General features: G+C 44.6%; 1 long non-coding RNA gene across 1 annotated transcript; it reads right to left on the bottom strand.

Moving 5' to 3' along the window:
- Positions 1-11,086: 11,086 nt before the first annotated feature.
- Positions 11,087-12,228, bottom strand: LOC108317739. Its single transcript, XR_001830875.2, has 2 exons — positions 11,442-12,228; positions 11,087-11,132 (listed from the first exon to the last, which is right to left on the bottom strand). It is a non-coding gene; the product is annotated as an uncharacterized LOC108317739 (long non-coding RNA).
- Positions 12,229-18,615: the final 6,387 nt, after the last annotated feature.

Raw genomic sequence — 18,615 nt, 5'->3', positions numbered from 1 at the left:
ATATATATATATATATATATATATATATATACCCATACCAATGGGTATAAAGTGGTATCTCATAGTGGTTTAAACAGACTTCATTCCTTTTAATGGCTGGATAATATTTCATTGTATACATGTGCCACATTTTCTTATTCGTTCATCAGTTGGTAGAGATTGGGCTCTTCCCACCTTTTGGCCACTATGAGTGATGCTATTATGAATGATTCATTTGCGGACAAGTTTTTGTGTGGGCCTGTGTTTTCAATTTTCTTGAGACTATAACTAGAAGTAGGATTGCCGAGTCATGTGGTAACTCCGTGTTTAACCTTTTCAGGAACTGGTTAGTACCATTTTTATCCTCATGTTTTACCTAAAGAAATGAGGCCCTGAGTAGTTAGGTCGCTCAGAGCTATACAGCTAAAAAGTGCTCGCTGGGCTTTGAGTCTGGTTGGCTGTCTCAGGAGATCAAAAACAGACAACATGGTCCTCCCTGAGGGAAGCTGTACTTGTTCTAAAAACAGTCACTAACAGAGTGGGATTTACCAGCAATTTTGACACCTGAATAATTAATGCTACTGTAACCCTCAGTAAAACAATTTAAAATTAAAGCATTTTAATTTTTATTACCTTATAATAATTATTATTAGCTATTATTTATTGGCTGTCTGCTATGTGCCTAGTATTTTACACACTCTAAACCTTAAAACCTCTCTGAGTCAGGGTACCTGCCCTCTCCAAAAGATGAGATGCCCATATTCAAGCTCGACTTCCAACTTTTGACTGCTTCTCTAAACTTGTTCAGATGCCATCTCCAGATCCTCTACAGGGAAGACTGGGGAGGCTTTGGAGTTAGACAGCCTCCAGGTTTGTGTCCTGCTCTGCCACTTAGGCAAGCAATGTAACCTCTCTGAGTCTCAATGTTCTCATGTGGAGACAACAATATTAACTATCTTGTAGAGCTATCATTAGGTTACATGAGTCAGCACCATAAGAAATCCACAAATACTACTTTTAACAATAAGCTTGTACCCCTGTGCACATTTTACAGATGAGAAAACTGAGCCTTGGCAGGTGATGCGATCTGTCCATGGTCCTGAAGACAGAGGTGACGATGGTGCTTTTTCATCTCTACTGTTTCTGCTACTGACTGGTTCATCCCTTGCTCTGCCCATTCCATTTGTGGACAACACAAAACACCTAGGATTTCTCTATCCTATTCTCCTTATGAAAGTTAGCGAATACAACCCCCTGGGGTCTCTACCAATTCCCTGTTCACATCCCCTTTCTCTCCACATCAGACTGTCTGCATCTCCCAGGACAGAACTCCTACATCTCCCAGGAGCTCTGGCTTCAGCTTTAACTTGCAGTACCTAGCAGCTGGGCATACTCCAGGAAGACACTGATGGAATGGAAGCAGAGGCTTTCAGCTCAAATTCTGACTCCATCACTCAGGCAAATAGCTAATCCCCCTGATTGTCAGCTTCCTCAAATGTCAAGTGAGGACAGTTGTCATACTTCACAGGATTGCTGTGAAGGTGTGAGAGTGTATGGAAAGTATCTGGTTCAGGTATCTGATGCAACATGGGTGCTTGGTAAATGCTTATTACCCCTTTATAGCCCTGTCCCCTTGTGGTGTGGCAAGAAAGAGGCTAAGGATTCTGGAAGACAAAGCTCAAAGATGGAGTCCACTGAGCTAGGAAACAGCTTGGCAGCTGGAGTGAGAGCAAGGGAGGATTCAGGGGTGGCAGAGATCAAAGGCTAAATTATGCAGATTATTCCTTTGTTCCTTGTAGTTTGCACTTGCTTTGGTGCCTCCTGGGGTGTGAGGGAAGACAAGCTCACATCATATGCACACAGATACACAAAAGCACATAGGGACAAACATACACATGAACCTAAATGCACATGAAAATAAATGCTACTACAACACACACAAACATGCATACACATGCTCACAAGTGTGTGTATGCACTCTGAATGCAAGTTTATCTGTGTGTTCAGGCTTGAACATGTGTAAATGCACAATCACATGTGTTCATGCAAGCACATATGCAAACACACGTGTTCACAACCACTAGCCCACACAGGCATGCAGAAATGCTCATCCACATGTGTGCACACTCCCTTTTCAAATCCCCAACTCTAAATAGAAGCATAAGGTACAACATACGTGCCTCTCTGTGGTTAAGAGAAAGGAGGCTTTAGAAAGATAGTTTTGCAGAGAATATAGAGAAATTGACAGGGATTTCATGCATTTCAGGAAAGGTTAAGAGGTGGAGGGTGTCCAATAGCAATAGCTGGAAGAAAGGGTACAGAGGATAAGATGGGTCTATTAGGGCGAGGGGCTAACCCAAGCCATCCACTATCAACCTGAATCCACATTAACCAAAGGTTTATACCAAAGGCCCCCAACCAACTGATCACCATACTAATCACAGTCAAATAAGGCCGGCCAATATGAACACCTCCAATAGGTCAAGCACTGTTTGAAGTCCTTTACACATGTTAACTTATTTAATCTTCAACAATAATAAGGCATTTTTTTGAATTTTCAGACTGGGGAAACTGGGTCAGGGTACCTGCCCTCTCCAAAAGATGAGACACGCAGATTCAAGCTTGACTTCCAACTTTTGACTCCTTCCTTAAACTTGTTCAGATGCCATCTCCAGATTCTCTCCAGACTGGTCCCCTTCTCACTTCTGAAGTTTATATGGCTCTTTACTTGGTCTGTGACCAAGGGTCATTGTTCTCTGTCCACAGGCTGAACATCCTCTGCCCTCACTCATTCATTCATCACCATGCTGTACATCAATAATTTACTCGTTCTCATGATTTATATTAGAGAAGGCTAACAAGGTTTTGAGGGTTTGTGGTTAGGTATAGGGGAGCTCAAGACCTGCCTCACTGGGCAAGTGACTTCTTTATACAGCTTTGTTGAAGTAAAATTAATGTGCAATAAACTGCACATATACTGAATGTCCACAGTGTGATTTTTTTTACATATGTATACACCCATAAAACCATCACCACAATCAAGTTAATAAGTATAACCATCATCTCCAAAAGTAGGAAGTTACTTTTAAGATGAAACATGAAGCAGAAGTGGGCAGGTGAAGGGGGAGCAGAAAAGTAAGACTATTTTAGGGAGAAGAGACCTAAGGCTCTGGGGCAAGAAAATGCAAATTTCAGCTGAGAAACTGAAAGAAGCTCTGAATGCTAGAATGCAGTGTTGGGGCAGGGGTGGAACCAGGGAGAAGTGGGCTGAGTGATTTCAAGGGGTCCGATCATGCCAGTCTGCACTGGGCCCAGCCTTTAGCCTCAGGCCAGCCCTTGTGGTCTAGGCCTCTTCCAGCCTCCCCATCCTGCTATGGAATAGCTGATCTGGTTGGGCTGGTACCCGGGATGCAGGCAAATGAAGTGTTTTACCCATGGACCAAGAGAGTTCTTGGTCATCCAGGGAAGCTCTTGTAGCCCACTCCTGGAGGATAATCCTGCAAAACCTCTAGTAGCACTCACTTCTGAGTACTCAGTCAGCCTGTTAACTGGTGGGTTGCTTTTAGGAAAAAAACAATCTCTATTTAAAATTTTTTATTGTCTTTTTTTTTTTTTTTTTGAGACACGGTCTCACTTTGTCATGTATGCTGAAGTGCAGTGGCATGATCACAGCTTCCTGCAGCCTTGACCTCCAGGGCTTAAGAGATCCTCCCACCTTAGCCTCCCAAGTAGCTGGGACCACAGATGGTGCCACTACACCCAGTTAATTTTAAAAATATTTTGTATAGATAGGGTCTCCCTATGTTGCCCAAGCTGGTCTCAAACTCCTAGGCTCAAGCAATCTTCTCACCTCTGACTCCCAAAGTGCTGTGATTACAGGTGTGAGCCACCTTGCCTGGACTTAAGTTGATTTTGAGATGATTATTTTGAAGGTATTTTAAAATAGCAATAATCTCATCTAATCAGATATGACAAATATTAGCACTTAGGTGTGTCTTGCAAATCTGTTTTGCATAGCTAATTATTCTCTCCTTCTCTGACTCTATACACATATGTTTACATATGTACCTGCATTTGGTATATATAAAAAATGAATAGTTTTTAAACGGATTACACCAAAAGCAAGTTTTTATCTATATTTTAAAATTAGTAATATATTATGCACATGTTCACATATCCGTAAGTATAATTCTATAATGTCAAAAAACTTTTTTCCAGTGTATTAAGAAAATGCTGTGATAGACTTTCTTGCTCATATACCTGTACACAATTCCTTAGTTTTTTCCTTAAAATATCTGAGGAATAGAATTACAAATCTTTAAAATAAACTTCATTGAGAAATTACACATTTTAATGCATTCTGATATATATTGCCAAATTGCTCTTCAGAAAGCCTTAACAGAATTATACTCACATTTGCAGTATACAAATTGTTTTCTTACCATATTGTTGCTGGTACATATTGTGTACTAGCAGGTTTTATTCTTCTAAAGTCCACAGGCTAAAACATAACATCACGACTCTGCTTTAATTTGCATTGTAATAATGAGCAAAGTTGTGCTTTTATATGTTTAATACCCATTTATGTCATTTCTACAGTCATGGATTTCCTCTGCCTTTTTTAAACTTAAAAGATAATCTCCTTGCTTTGTCTACCTATTAAAGCACTATATGTTCATTGCAGGAAATTTAGAAAATAACAATATAAGAAATAAAACAAAATTTAATCAGATACTCAGCCATATTATAGATTCGTTTTTCAGAAAGCGATATTTAGAAACAGAAATCACATACTTAGGAAGCCAAAACAAATTATGCTCTTTATACACTACTTTTAAATTATAGACCAGTTACTTTCCTATGTATGCACAAATGTATTTATATCTTAATTTATGTGATAATTGTCCTAACTTGGGCATGTAGGTTTCTTCCAAGTTTTGCTTTGCTTTTGCCCACAAAAAACAGTAATAAACATCTTTATCCTCAAGTTTTTTCATTTTTTACTATTATCCTCAGGATAACTTCCTGGAAGTAACATTTCTATATAAAAAGTCATGAAGAGGTTTTTCTTGAGGCTTTTGATATATATTGTCATACCCTGTTCCAGTGTACACAGCCACCACCAATTGGAAAAATGCCTGTTTTGTGGCAATCTTGCCAAGCTGGGTATTAAAATATTAGGTGAATTTGGCACCTCATTGTTATTTTCATGTTTGTTTCTTTGCTTACAATGAGCCTCACCTGTGTTTTCTGTTTCCAATCTAACTTGCAGCAGAACGGAGTAAAGAAAGTACATTTTCTACGCCTGGCTTTTTGCTCCACCACTTGTCACAGAGTGTTTTTTAGTTAATTAGAATTTTAAAATAATTTTTAGTAATGTTAATAGCTTGCACTAAAAACCTACCATTCATTTCTGCCTTCAGCTCCGTCCTCTCGTAAGTCACTCTCCACATATCATCAGAGTGATCTTTCCAAAACACAGACCTGATTGTTTCACCCCTCTGCCTATAACCTTCAGTGGCTCACTATTATCTACAGGATAAAATTCAAGCTCCTTGTCCTGACATTTGAGGCCCTCGTGGTTTTGCCTCAACCTTCCTTTCCAGCCTCATCTCCTATGGATGCCCCATACCTCCCCTTCCTGATGCCACGACTAATGTATTGACCGCATCACTCCTACTTCTGGTTTTTCTTTCAGATGTAAGGCCTTATTCACACTGTACCTCTTGCCTAAAATACCTTCTCTCTTCTTCACCTGGAAAAGGCTTTCTGAGCCTTTGAGATTCAGCTCAATGTCCACTTTTCTGCTTCCCCAAAGAGACAGCACTTTGGTCCTGTCCCTGTGTCTCATAACACAATGTTCACACCTCGCCATCATTATTTGTGTGTGTTTCCAGCTCCTCCGCTACACTCTGAGTCCTTAATGGCAGGAACATAGCACTCACATTTACCTCCCCAGCACATAGACTAGTGCCTGGCAGAGACTAAGCACCTTAGAAAGGTTTGTTGTTGGGGAACTGTGTCTCACAGATAATTTAATATTTGATTATAAAGCTCACACTCTGACACAAAAGCTGTCATTGAAGATGTATAAATTAAAACGCAAAATTCCTCATCAAAATGTCTCCCAGGAATGGCTGGGTCAGAGCAGTTGGCTAGCTGTTAAGGTGTTTAATAAAACTCCAGTTAATTAACAAGAAAAAGATTCCTTTGTGGTTTGCCTCACCGTGGAGGACAGCAAGAAGCTTATGATGGAGACAGACAGGTCTCGGCTTCACTTCAGGTTTCTTTCAGAAATTTTAGGGTTAGAAGAGAAAAGGGGAGATAGGGGCTATTTTTTGACCCAGGCCAAGGCACTGAAGGGCTGCCCTCACTCCCCTGAGTCTGCAGTTCCCAGCCCTCCACACACTCTCGCCCTGATGCTGGGAGAATAAATTAGTGCAATCTCTTTGAAGAGCAATGTGATAGTATGACAATGTGTACCCACTTTGACCTAGCATTCTACTGCTAGGATCCAAGCTACAGAAATACCAACTCAAATATGCAAGGAAATGGGTATGATGATGTGTTGTTACTTCTTTGCTTGGGGTAAGATTAAGCAATGCAGCTTATCCGACTACAGAATCCATGGAAATGATAAAGAATAAGGTAGATTCATATGTTCTGAGATGAGAGAGACATTCGATACAGGATTCCATTTTGTAAAACAACAAAACTTTGTATATAAATACACACACACATATACACACACAGTTTGCAAAGCTAGAAAGAAAGATCTGGTAGGATACACATCCAACTTCTAGGGAAGGCATTGTGAAAGAATCAAAGGAATACTTTGGTTGTTTATTCTCACAACTATGGATTGTTTCAATTTTTACAAGCATTTATTAATTTTGAAGTTAAAGAGAAAATAAACAAAGAACTTTATAAAGCTGGTTCCCAACTATCTTATCTTTTCAAATTTGACTCACAAGGCTTCCAAATTCTGTTTTCTTTTTAAGCACATTCTACCTATTATGTGGTTTGATTGTCACAACAGACCCATGATACATATCATTATTATTGTTTCCATTTTTACATTTCAGGAACTTTGAATTCATGAATTCTGGTCTTTAATGTATCAAATTCATGATGAGAAAAGGCCATAGCCAATGGCAGTACAAATGCTAAGAAAATAGCACCCTATATTCTGCTAGTGAGAGAATAAATCCATACAAACTTTCTGGGGAGCAATTTGACAATAACGTGTTAAGATTCTTTAAAATCTGCATATCCTTTATCCTAACATTCCTTTCCTAGAAATGTATCCCAAGGACATAATTAAGGATGTGCACAGAGTTTCAGCTACAAGGATATTCATTTAAGAAGATGCTTACAATACTGAAAAATTGGAAGCCACTTAAGTATCCAAGAATAGAAAATTGCTTAAATAAATTATGTTCCATTCATATGAGAGAATACTATAAAGTCATTAAGTAGTGGTGAAAAGGCATATTTAATGGCAGGGAACACAGTTCATGATACATTTTTAAAAGTAGGTCACAAACAGGCCTAGTGCAGTGGCACATGCCTATAATCCTAGTAATTTGGGAGGCCGAGGCAGGAGGATCAGTTGAGCTCAGGCGTTTGAGGTTGCAGTGAGCTATGATCACGGCACTGCACTCCGGTCTGGGTGACAAAGTAAAACTCTGTCTCTGGGAAAAGAAAAAAAAAAGTAGGTCACAAACAGTCCACACTATATGAGTCTATTTTTGTTTCTTTAAAAAAAAAAAAAAAAAAAAAAAGGCCAGGTGCAGTGGCTCACGCCTGCAATCACAGCAGTTTGGGAGGCCGAGGTGGGCAGATCACTTGAGGTTGGGAGTTCAAGACCACCCTGGCCAACATGGTGAAAACCCATCTCTACCAAAAATACAAAAATTAGGCGTGGTGGCACGTGTCTGTAATCCCAGCTACTCAGGAGGCTGAGGCAGGAGAATCCCTTGAGCCCAGGAGGCAGAGGTTGCAGTGAGCCAAGATCACGCCCCTGCACTCTAGTCTGGGTGACAGAGAGATCCTGTTTCAAAAAAACAACAACAAAACCAAAGCAAAGCAAGCAAAACAAAACCAAACAAAAAGAAAAACATACGTAATATGTTTTGTTAAAACATAGAAGAAAGCACACCCAAATCTTCATACTAGTGACCCCTAGAGACTGAGAATATAGGAGATTGTTTTTTTCATTTTCTCCTTTTCACAACTTCTTACTGTTAAATTTCTTACAATGAAAATGCATCCCTTTGAATAAGACAAAAATTGTATTGATGTTTTCAAGAAGATGCATCTTCTTGCTCCTCCCCCTGAAGCAAGTTTTGTAGTCTTGCCTACGTGCCTTCTTCCCTCTCAGATCAATGACCTATCAATGGCTACCTCAGCATTCTATAAAGCCAGCTCCTCCAGGAAGTCTGCCATGATCTCTGTTGGCTTCTGGGCTTCCTAGCTCACATTCAGCTTTCTGTCTGTTTGCACAGTCATGTGATACTTACTGCCAAAGCCTGCTGGGACATGGACATGGCTTATCTGCCCAGGAAGCTTAAGGCATCCCCAAAGCCGCTGCTCAGTACATTTCTTTAAATAGCTCTGGCTGCTTACAAAGCAGGTACTTGAGTGCCTAAAAGCCTTGCAGCCCTCAGAAACCCCTGCCTCTGGCGCTCACTGGAGACTTTCCCACTCAACTGGTTTCACTCTGTTCTTCATACTCAGCTTACAGAAGTGTTGGCTCTGTCCCAATGCTTCCCGCACCCTTGGCTCCCCTTGCCCTGACCACTGGTCTGCATTTGCTTGGAGTTCACTTTCTGGTTGCATGGATGCTCTGGGTGATAATCAAAGCCATCTCCCCCAAGCCCTCAAACCCTGGGCCACTCACCCACACAAAGACAGGGGATGGTAAAAACCATAGCTCTTGTGTGCTAAGCACCTGCCATATGGTAGGCACTTTTCATGCCCATCTCCTTTACTCTGTAAAAACAATAACCACAGCTATCATTGAGTCCTTTTTCTGTGCCAGCTGCTGTACTCTTTATGTGGGTCTGCGTTTCTCAGAGAATGAAAGAGAGGCTCAGAGGGATAAAGTGAATTTTCCCAGGTCACAGAGCTAATAAGGAAGTGGTGGTAACTCGTTTCAAATCAACCCTCGTTTGACTGCCAGTCTCATGCCCCGAATCCCCACCTTGTGCTGCTTCTACAACCACCCTATGGGATAGGCAGGGAACATGAGAAAACTGGGTTTCAGCAAGGTTAGGTCTCAGTTCAAGGTCATTTTAACACAGCATCAGAGGGGCCTGAGAGCTTGCAGTGAGAAGATGCTGGTCTGGGTAAGGAACTGGGTGAACAGGAAGGTCACAAGAAGGTGAGACTCTGATGTGGGTGAGGAATGGGGCTAGGTCCTCCACCAGGGAGGCAGGGATCTAAGGCTGGGCTCTAATTCTGGCAGGAGAAGTGCAGGCTGGGAAGGCAGCTTCCCAGGGCTCCCCTCCACCCTAGAAACACTACCCACCCATCTGGGACAGTGTAGCCATTTAAATGATCATATCTGCCATTGTCCTTTGGCCTAGAGCTCAGGGACCACGTAGGGTTGTGTGTGCCAACAGGGGTGGAGGAGGGGACTCAGGGCCTCTGGTGTTTGGGAGGCTCAGATAGGCCAGGGTGGTCACCGTTCACCTGCTGGACACTGGGCTGTCATGCTCATGGGCAATGCCTCATACCATGTCTCATGTATCCAGAATGCAATTTAAAAAGTCCAGGTGCCTAAGGCAGCAAGGTGATGGGCCCCAAAGATTTTGGCTTAGGTCCTGGTTTGCCGCTGACTTGCCCTGGGGCTCCAGATACATCATTTCTGTTTTGGCACTGTAATAGCCCCACTGGGGCTGTGAAGCAGTGGTGTCTGGGAGTGTTTTGAGAAACAGAGTCAAGAGTAGCTGGTGTCAGCCGGACTCAGTAGCTATAATCCCAGCACTTTGGGAAGCCACGGCAGTCACTTGAACCCAGAAGTTTGAGACCAGCTAGAACAACATGGCAAAACCGCGTCTCTACAGAAAATACCAAAAATTAGCCAGGCGTGTTGGCATGTGCCTATAGTTCCAGCTACTCTGGAGGCTGAGGCTGGAGGATTGCTGGAAGCCAAGAGGTTGAGGCTGCAGTGAGCTGTGATTGTGCCACTGCACGCTGCAGCCTGGGTAGTAGAGTAAGACCTTGTCTCAAAAAAAAAAAAAAAAAAAGTAGGTGTGTGACTTTGGAGAACAGTCTGGCAGTTCATCTAAAAGTTAAACATGGCATCACCGTATGACCCAGCAGTTACACTCCTAGGTATACACCCAACAGAAATGAAAGTATGCTCACACAAAAACTTTTACATGAATGTTCATAGCAGTATTATTCATAGAAATCAAAAAGTGGAAATAACCCAAATGACCATTAACCAATGAATAAATACACAAAACGTGGTATATCCATAGACTAGAGTATGATTCAGCAGTAAAAAAAGAGTGAAGTACTGATGAGTGTTATGACATGGAAGAATCTTGAAAACAGAAGCTAGGTACAATAGATCACACGCTGTATGATTCCATTTTTATGAAGTGTCCAGAATAGGTCAATCCATAGAGATGGAAAGTAGGAGCAGGGGGAGTTGAGGGAAGGGGTACATAATGGGTACAAGGTTCTTTTGGGGTATTGAAAATGTTCTGGAAATAGTGGTGATGATGCATAACCTTGCAAATAGAATAAAAACCACTGAATTGTATACTTTTAGGAAGAATTTAAATGATAGGAGAATGTTTTGTTTTTTGTTTTTGAGACCCAGTCTCACTCTGTCACCCAGGGTGGAGTGCAGTGGTGTGATCTCAGCTCACTGCAACCTCTGCCTCCTGGGTTCAAGCGATTCTCTTGCCTTTGTCTCCTGAGTAGCTGGGACTACAGGCACCTGTCACCACACCCGGCTAATTTTTGCATTTTAGTAGAAACAGGATTTCACCATGTTGGCCAGGCTGGTCTCGAACTCCTGACCACAAGTGATCTGCCCACCTTGGCCTCCCAAAGTGCTGGGAGAATGTTTTGTTTTGTTTTGTTTTTTCCACACATCCCCACTGGGGAACCTGAAAATCCCGATCACAGGAGAACTTTTTTTTTTTTTTTTTTTTGAGACGGAGTTTCACTCTTGTTACCCAGGCTGGAGTGCAATGGCGCGATCTCGGCTCACTGCAACCTCCGCGTCCTGGGTTCAGGCAATTCTCTTGCCTCAGCTTCCTGAGTAGCTGGGATTACAGGCATGCGCCACCATGCCCAGCTGATTTTTTGTATTTTTAGTAGAGACGGGGTTTCACCATGTTGACCAGGATGGTCTCGATCTCTTGACCTCGTGATCCACCCGCCTCGGCCTCCCAAAGTACTGGGATTACAGGTGTGAGCCACCGCGCCCGGCCGAGAACGTTTTTAAAAGAGAGAATAGTGAGCATTTCCTTGTCCAGATTCTATGCTAAGCACTTCCTGTGTGTCTTATGTAATCCCCACATCGAGCCTAGAAGAGAAAAACTCTCATTATGCCTGTTTCATAGCTGAGGACACTGAGGCAGGGGGAGGTTCAATAACTTGCCCAAGGTTGCACAGCTCTGATGCTTTGCACATGCAAGGTCAGCGTGGACGGCGTTGCACCTCCACTGAGACCACGTGGTACTTTGTACAAGCTTTCATGCGGACAGTCTCCTTGTTCATCTCCTCCATCAGGCCATGCGGGCCTGGAGAGCAGATGCCTTATTCAGTGACTCCCCATAACACAGCTCGAGGCCTGGCTCATAGAGATCTGTTGAATGGAAGGAACACCGCACTCTTTGCCCTCTCGGCTGGTTTGCAGAGAAATCGACTTTTCACAAAAGCGCAGCATCCGCTGTGAAATCGTCAGGCTGCCAGAGGCTGCTTCATGCCCACCCTGAGGTTGCTGAGATGAGAGGCAAGAACCACCTCAAATCGAGACAAAATGCATTTGTGGTTTTGAAGGAAAGTCGTTAGAAGACAAAATCTGTCTTCCAAGGCCAAGGTTGCTCCAATTCCGTTTACTTAAAGTAGAAAGAAGACAATCCCTGCCCCGATGGGTCTGCCCTGGCTTGTAGGAAGGAGAGATTTTGCTGAGTATCCAACACTAACCGCAGGAGAGAGCAGAGGGGAGACAGTGGGAGCCAAAGCAAACATTCTGAAGTCAGAGATAATGGGAGAAGGTAAGAGGAAGAATAGGCTTGGAGGCCAAGCAGGAAGTGGGTCTGAAAGGAAGGGTGGGAAGGCAGGAAGCGTCCCAAGCACTTATGAGAAGACAGCCCTCCAGAGTCTGCAGGGGGGAGGTCTTGGAGGAGCCTGGGCTGGCTGAGCCAGGGCTGAGCTGAAGTTACAGAACCACAGCAGGCCCGGCCGAGACTCCTCCGACAGCCTGCTCCTGGGCCTCCCTGACTTGGGCCTCGCCCTGTCCTGTCATCCTCCATTTGAGCCCAGGGCCCTTCCAACACACCAGCTGTTCCTATCCCAAAACCCTTCTATGGCACCCCACTGAGAAGCAGCCACAAGAGGCACTCCAGGCTTCAGACTCCACATGCAGCCTCAGCCCAGGGTGGTGGCTCACGCCTATAATCCTAGCACTTTGGGAGGCCGAGGCAGGAGAATTACTTGAGGCCAGGAGGTCGAGACCGGCCTGGTCAACGTGGTAAAACTCTGTCTCTACTAAAAATACAAAAATTAGCCTGGCGTGGTGGCACACACCTGTAATCCCAGCTACTTAGGAGGCTGAGGCACAAGTATCACTCGGACCCGGGAGGCAGAGGTTGCAGTGAGCCGAGATTATGCCATTGCACTCCAGCCGGGGCAACAGAGCAAGACCCTCCATTTGTCCTTACAGCCTCCACTCCCTACTTCTCTCTGTGGCAATCTCCTAGGATCTCACGCACCAACTTTCTTATTCTTCCCCAAGCGAACTCCATCTTTCCGGTTTTTTCAGTATTCTCTTTGTCCCAGATATGTCTTGTCTCCTCCAACAGCTCCTTGTGGGACTATTTTCTCCCCTTCTTTGAATCTCAGTGTCTAATCCGGGGCTGGCCATGGATGGATGCTCAGTAACCACCAGAAAAACAAATCCCGTAGCCAGAAGGATGGAACACAGAAGGATCCTGGACAACTGACCTGCCTAGTCCACGCTTGCAGAGCTTGATGTGTTAGGCTGGGTTCACAGGTTTGCCAGGAAGCAGACCCTGGAAAAAGGATGGAGTCCAAACAGCCTGTCCCAGGTGGACGTTAACACAGAGTGCGTTCAAGGATGGCCACTGTGCTGAGCACCTGGGGCTCCATCCTGCTGGGGTCCTCCGGGAAATGGGAAAAAGCACAACTTCCAGTTGTCCCACCGGGAGAGCAGAGGATGCTGAAGTATTTACCTCCCATCTCCCACTCACTTGGCTCAGGGCAGTTCCTGGGGTGTTGACACCTGTGGCCTGCTCCTGGCTCAGGCTTACTGACACCTGCAGCGTGAGAGTCACAGATGCTCCCAGTAGGACCCCAGGGGCAGGCTACAGATGAGTGGGAGGGGATCAGGCAGGCCCCACTCTCCCAGCCTCTGTGCCTTTGCTGTGCTATTCCATCCCAGAACTGCTCTCTTCCAGTCTCTTCCCCACTAGCAGTGAGCTCCTATACCTCCGAGGCCAAGCTAAACGTTCTCCCTCAGGAAGGCTTCTCCTGACCACCCCAGAAGAGTTAGCGCCTCCTGCAGACTTCCACCAGAAAAAAGAATCCAGTAGCCAGAGGGCGGAACACAGAAGGATCCTGGGCAACAGACCTGGCTAGTCCATGTTTATAGAGCTTGATGTGTTAGGCCTCTCTTTATTGAAATTTTATTTTACCATTATTATTTTTGAGACAGGGTCTCATTCTGTCGTCAGGCTGGAGTGCAGTGGCACTGTCTTGGCTCACTGCAGCCTCGACTTCCTGGGCTCCAGTGATCCTTCCACCTCACCCTTTTCCTCTTATCACTTTGTGCAGTGACTCCCACAACACCCACCCACTGTTATCACCTTGCAACTGTGGTCTTGTCTGCCTGCCTCCTGGACTGAGAACTCCGCGCGGGTGAGGTCTCCGTCTGATTCACTGTGCCCCTAGCTGCAGTGGAGAGGTGTCCTGTGAGTAACTGCATAGGGAACAGCTGAATAAATAAGCAACAATAATACTAACTACGTGCTGGACTCTGAGCTAACGTCTTTACACGTGACGCTTGTTTAATCTACCCAGACATTTACAAGGTAGGTGCTATTGTCATTGTCGACTTACAGATGAGGCGGTAGAAGCACAGAGGGCGAAAGGAACTTGCCCCAGCACCCCCAGCTCTAAGCAGTCGAGTGACGAGTGACGAATGATGAAGAGCACCATACTCACTGCATGCAAGTCGAGGATAGGACACTATCAGCTCCGACCATTGGCTCACGATGGCTCTTCAAAGCTGCTTTGGGCTAGGAAAGGATCTACTGGATCTGCTGGGAGGATGTAGAGAAAGGAAGGTAAATGGGGCAGCAGAGAGGGAGGGTCCTGGAGCCTGCTTGCCTGTGAGCAGTGAGTCTGAGGAGCTGGGTGTGGGGCCCTGTGAGGAGCAACTGGGGGTGAAGTGCGGGATGAGGGGTGTTGGGCCACAGAGTCGCTGGGAGGGCAGGTGGGACAGTAGACCTTCCCAGCCACACAGCCACTTCCAGATTTCTTTTTTTTTTTTTTTTTTTGAGACGGAGTCCTACTCTGTCACCCAGGCTGGAGCGCAATGCTGTGATGTCGGCTCATTGCAACCGTGAAAAGGGGATAATGATCCTTTTCTCATAAGATGTGATGAGGATGGAATGAAAATTTTTTTTTGAGACAAAGTCTCACTTACTCTGTTGTTGTAATAAACCCCACCTCCCAGGTTCAGGTGATTCTCCTGCCTCAGCTTCCTGAGTAACTGGGATTACAGGCACCTGCCACCACGGCTGGCTAATTTTTGTATTTTTACTGGAGACAGGGTTTCACCATATTGGCCAGGCTGGTTTCGAACTGCTGATCTCAGGTGATCCACCCACCTCAGCCTCCCAAAGTGCTGGGATTACAGGCGTGAGCCACCGTGCCCAGCAGCCTTCCAGATTCCTAAGCAGTTTCTTACCCATAATCCCTCGTGCTGCTCACCTCACCCCAGCCCCAGTGGCATGGGAAGATGTGAGTTAGATGAGTCTGTGCAAGATCACGAGCCAGAGCTAGGACTTCAAATTAGGTCACTTGGTCTGACCTCAAGTGCAGTACTCTTTCCACTGCCTCGTAGCTCTCAGTCCAGCCAGGATGGACCTTGTGGGTCAGATCTTGCTTTCTTGGAGGGACATTTGGGATCATAAGAGAGAGGAAGCTAACATTAGTATATACCAGACAAATTTTATTCCATCCTTCCTGGACGCAGAATTCATGCCTATTCCCAGCACTTTGGGAGGCCAAGATGGGTGGATCACTAGAGGTCAGGAGTTGGAGACCAACCTGGCCAAAATGATGAAACCCTGTCTCTACTAAAAATGCAAAAATTAGCTGGGCGTGATGGTGCAGGCCTGTAATCCCAGCTACTCGGGAGGCTGATGCAGGAGACTCTCTTGAACCCGGGAGGCAGAGATTGCAGTAAGCTAAGAACATGCCACTGCACTCCAGCCTGGGCAACAGAGTGAGTGAGACTCTGTCTCACCAAAAGAAAAAAAAAATCATTTTGTCTTTATCACACATTATGAGAAAAGGATCATTATCCCCTTTTAAGTACTTGGAGAACCTGAAGCCCAGAGAGGTTAAGCAACTCAGCCAAAGACACAGCAAGTGATTAGAGGGCAAGGATGGGCACCCAGTTTGAACAGGCCCCAGAGCATACAATCTAATAGGCAGATGGGAGAAGAGGGCATTGGAAGGATTCGTGTATTAGGATTTTCCCAGTTGGATTTGGCAACTGCACAGTTTACCTACAATCTACTCACCTTGGTGGAGTTCATACCTAGGGATCCCTCACCCTGAAGAACAGGAGACAGACTGCCCGAGAGACCCGCAACTCACACAGTTCACCCAGGAGCAGGCATGAGGCACCCAGCCAAGGTCACAAGTAAGAGGAGGGTGCCCATTGCTTCTGTGGCCACTTAGTTAAGTGGACTAGCCACAAACACAGTGGTCACCAAAGGTTACAACTTCAAGAGACAGGGGGCCTCTGTCAGCTCCCGCTGAGACCCAGGGATGGACTCAGAGGGTAAGCAAGGATTTCGTTAGCCTCCATCTAGATCCCAACTGTTTTATGAAATTTGATTTGGCCTCTGGGGAGAAACTAGCTGTGATCCAACAAGGGCAAAAGCACAGATGCAGGGGAAAAAAACTGTCTCTTAAAATGCAAAAGCCTGAAGGTGCTTTCTGAACATTGCAGTGAGATAAATTCAATGGTAAAAGAGACATCCGTTCAGAAAGGAGAAAAATTTGCAGGAATCACAGGGCAGGTTTAGGGAAGATGTTTTTGTAAGTAATATGAGACTAAGCTTGCAGGGACTGTTGAAGTTAGCTTGTAAGGAGAAGTGGAATTTTCCTTATTACATTGGGAAGATTTGGAATGCATAGAGAATCCACCATGCAGTTAGGGTGGAAGGCACATAGCAAGTACCAAAGGTATTTACAAATTAAAAATCAAAAGCTGCAATTGTTTTTGTCTTTGCAGTGTTTTCCAACCACATTCATTTCCATGATATCATGTGGTCTGTATGAACCAATGACAGCAAAAGAATAGTAAACATTGCAACTTGTTTTAAAAAAGCAGCTTTAATGAGATATAATTCACAGAACATACAGTCAACCATTTGAAGTGTGTAATTCACCAGATGTGGTGGCTCACACCTGTAATCCCAGCACGTTGGGAGGCCGAGGCAGGAGGATCACTTGAGGTCAGAAGTTTGAGACCAGCCTGGCCAACATAATGAAACCCCATCTCTACTAAAAATGTAAAAATTAGCTGGGCGTGGTAACTGGTGCCTGTAATCCCAGCCACTCAGGAGCCTGATGCAGGAGAATCGCTTGAGTCCGGAAGACAGAGGTTGCAGTGAGTCAAGATTGGGCCACTGCACTCCAGCCTGGGTGACAGAGCAAGACTCCATCTCAAAAACAAAACAAAACAACAAAAAAACCAGTGTGTAACTCATTGAATTTTAGTATCACAATTCCCTCTTATCTATGGGGAATATGTTCCAAGACCCTCAGTGTACAACTGAAACTGCAGCTAGCACTAGACTTACTGGTTCTGTTTTTTCCTCTATATACCTACCTAGATAAAGTTTAATTTCTCAATTAGGGATGGCAAGAGATGAATGACAGTAGCTAATAATAAAATAGAACAATTATAACAATAAGCCAGCATCATTACCCTTGCATTTTGGGGGCATTAAGTAAAATAAGAGGTTACTTAAACACAAGCACCACAGTATCCACACAAGCACCACAGTATCCACACAGGCATTGATGACTGATGTGGTTATTCAGGGCCTTACAGGTGTGTGTTCAGACAGCGTGGGGATGCTGGACAAAAGGATAAGTTGCACGCCAGGCAGGAGGGACCGAGATGACACAGGATCCTATCATGCCACTCAGAATGGAATACATTTTAAAACTTAGGAATTGTTATTTTCTTTTTTTTCTTTTTGAGATGGAGTCTTGCTCTGTCACCTAGGCTGGAGTGCAGTGGTGCAATCTCAGCTCACTGCAACCTCCATCTCCTGGGTTCAAAGGATTCTCCTGCCTCAGCCTCCTGAGTACCTGGGCACCTGCCACCAGGCCCAGCTAATTTTTGTATTTTTATTAGAGATAGGGTTTCACTATATTGGCCAGGCTGGTCTTGAGCTCCTCACCTCAGGTGACTCACCCACCTCGGCCTCCCAAAATGCTGGGATTACGGATGTGAACCACCATGCCTGGCTGGAATTTTCTATTTAATATTTTTGGGCCACAGATGACTATGGGTAACTGAAACCACACAAAATAAGGCCACTTGCCTTGTTTTGTGTTTTCTTACACTCTTATTGCTCTTTATTTTTTTGGGGTGAGGGGGCAGACAGAATCTCCCTCTTTTACCCAGGCTGGAGTGCAGTGGTGCAATCATGACTCACGGCAGCCTCAACCTCCCAGGGTTAATAGATCTTCCCACCTCAGCCTCCTGAATAGCTGGGACTACAGGCATGCACCACCATACTCAACTAATTAAAAAAAAGTTTTGTACAGATGGGGTCTCACTTTGTTGCCCAGGCTGGTCTCAAACTCCTGGGCTCAAGTGATCCTCCCACCTCAGCCTCCCAAAGTGCTGTGATTACAGATGTGAGCCACCATGCCCAGCCTTCCTGAACACATTTTATGAGTATATTGTTTACTTGCCTATCTTAGGCGTTTACTTGCCAGACTGTGTTCACATCGTTGTTCTAATTTTGGAACATTTTCAAAAATGAACTCCGTACCCATTAGTAGTCATTCCCAATTTCCTCTTTTTCCCAGCCGCTGGCAAGCACAAATCTTCATTCTGTTTCTCTGGATTTACCTATTCTGGACATATTATTATAAATGGAATCTTAC

The sequence above is a fragment of the Cebus imitator genome, unplaced genomic scaffold, assembly GCF_001604975.1.
Source record: "Cebus imitator isolate Cc_AM_T3 unplaced genomic scaffold, Cebus_imitator-1.0 Scaffold206, whole genome shotgun sequence".
In the NCBI taxonomy this organism is placed as follows: Eukaryota; Metazoa; Chordata; class Mammalia; order Primates; family Cebidae; genus Cebus; species Cebus imitator.
This window is presented reverse-complemented; position numbering and strand designations above follow the sequence as displayed.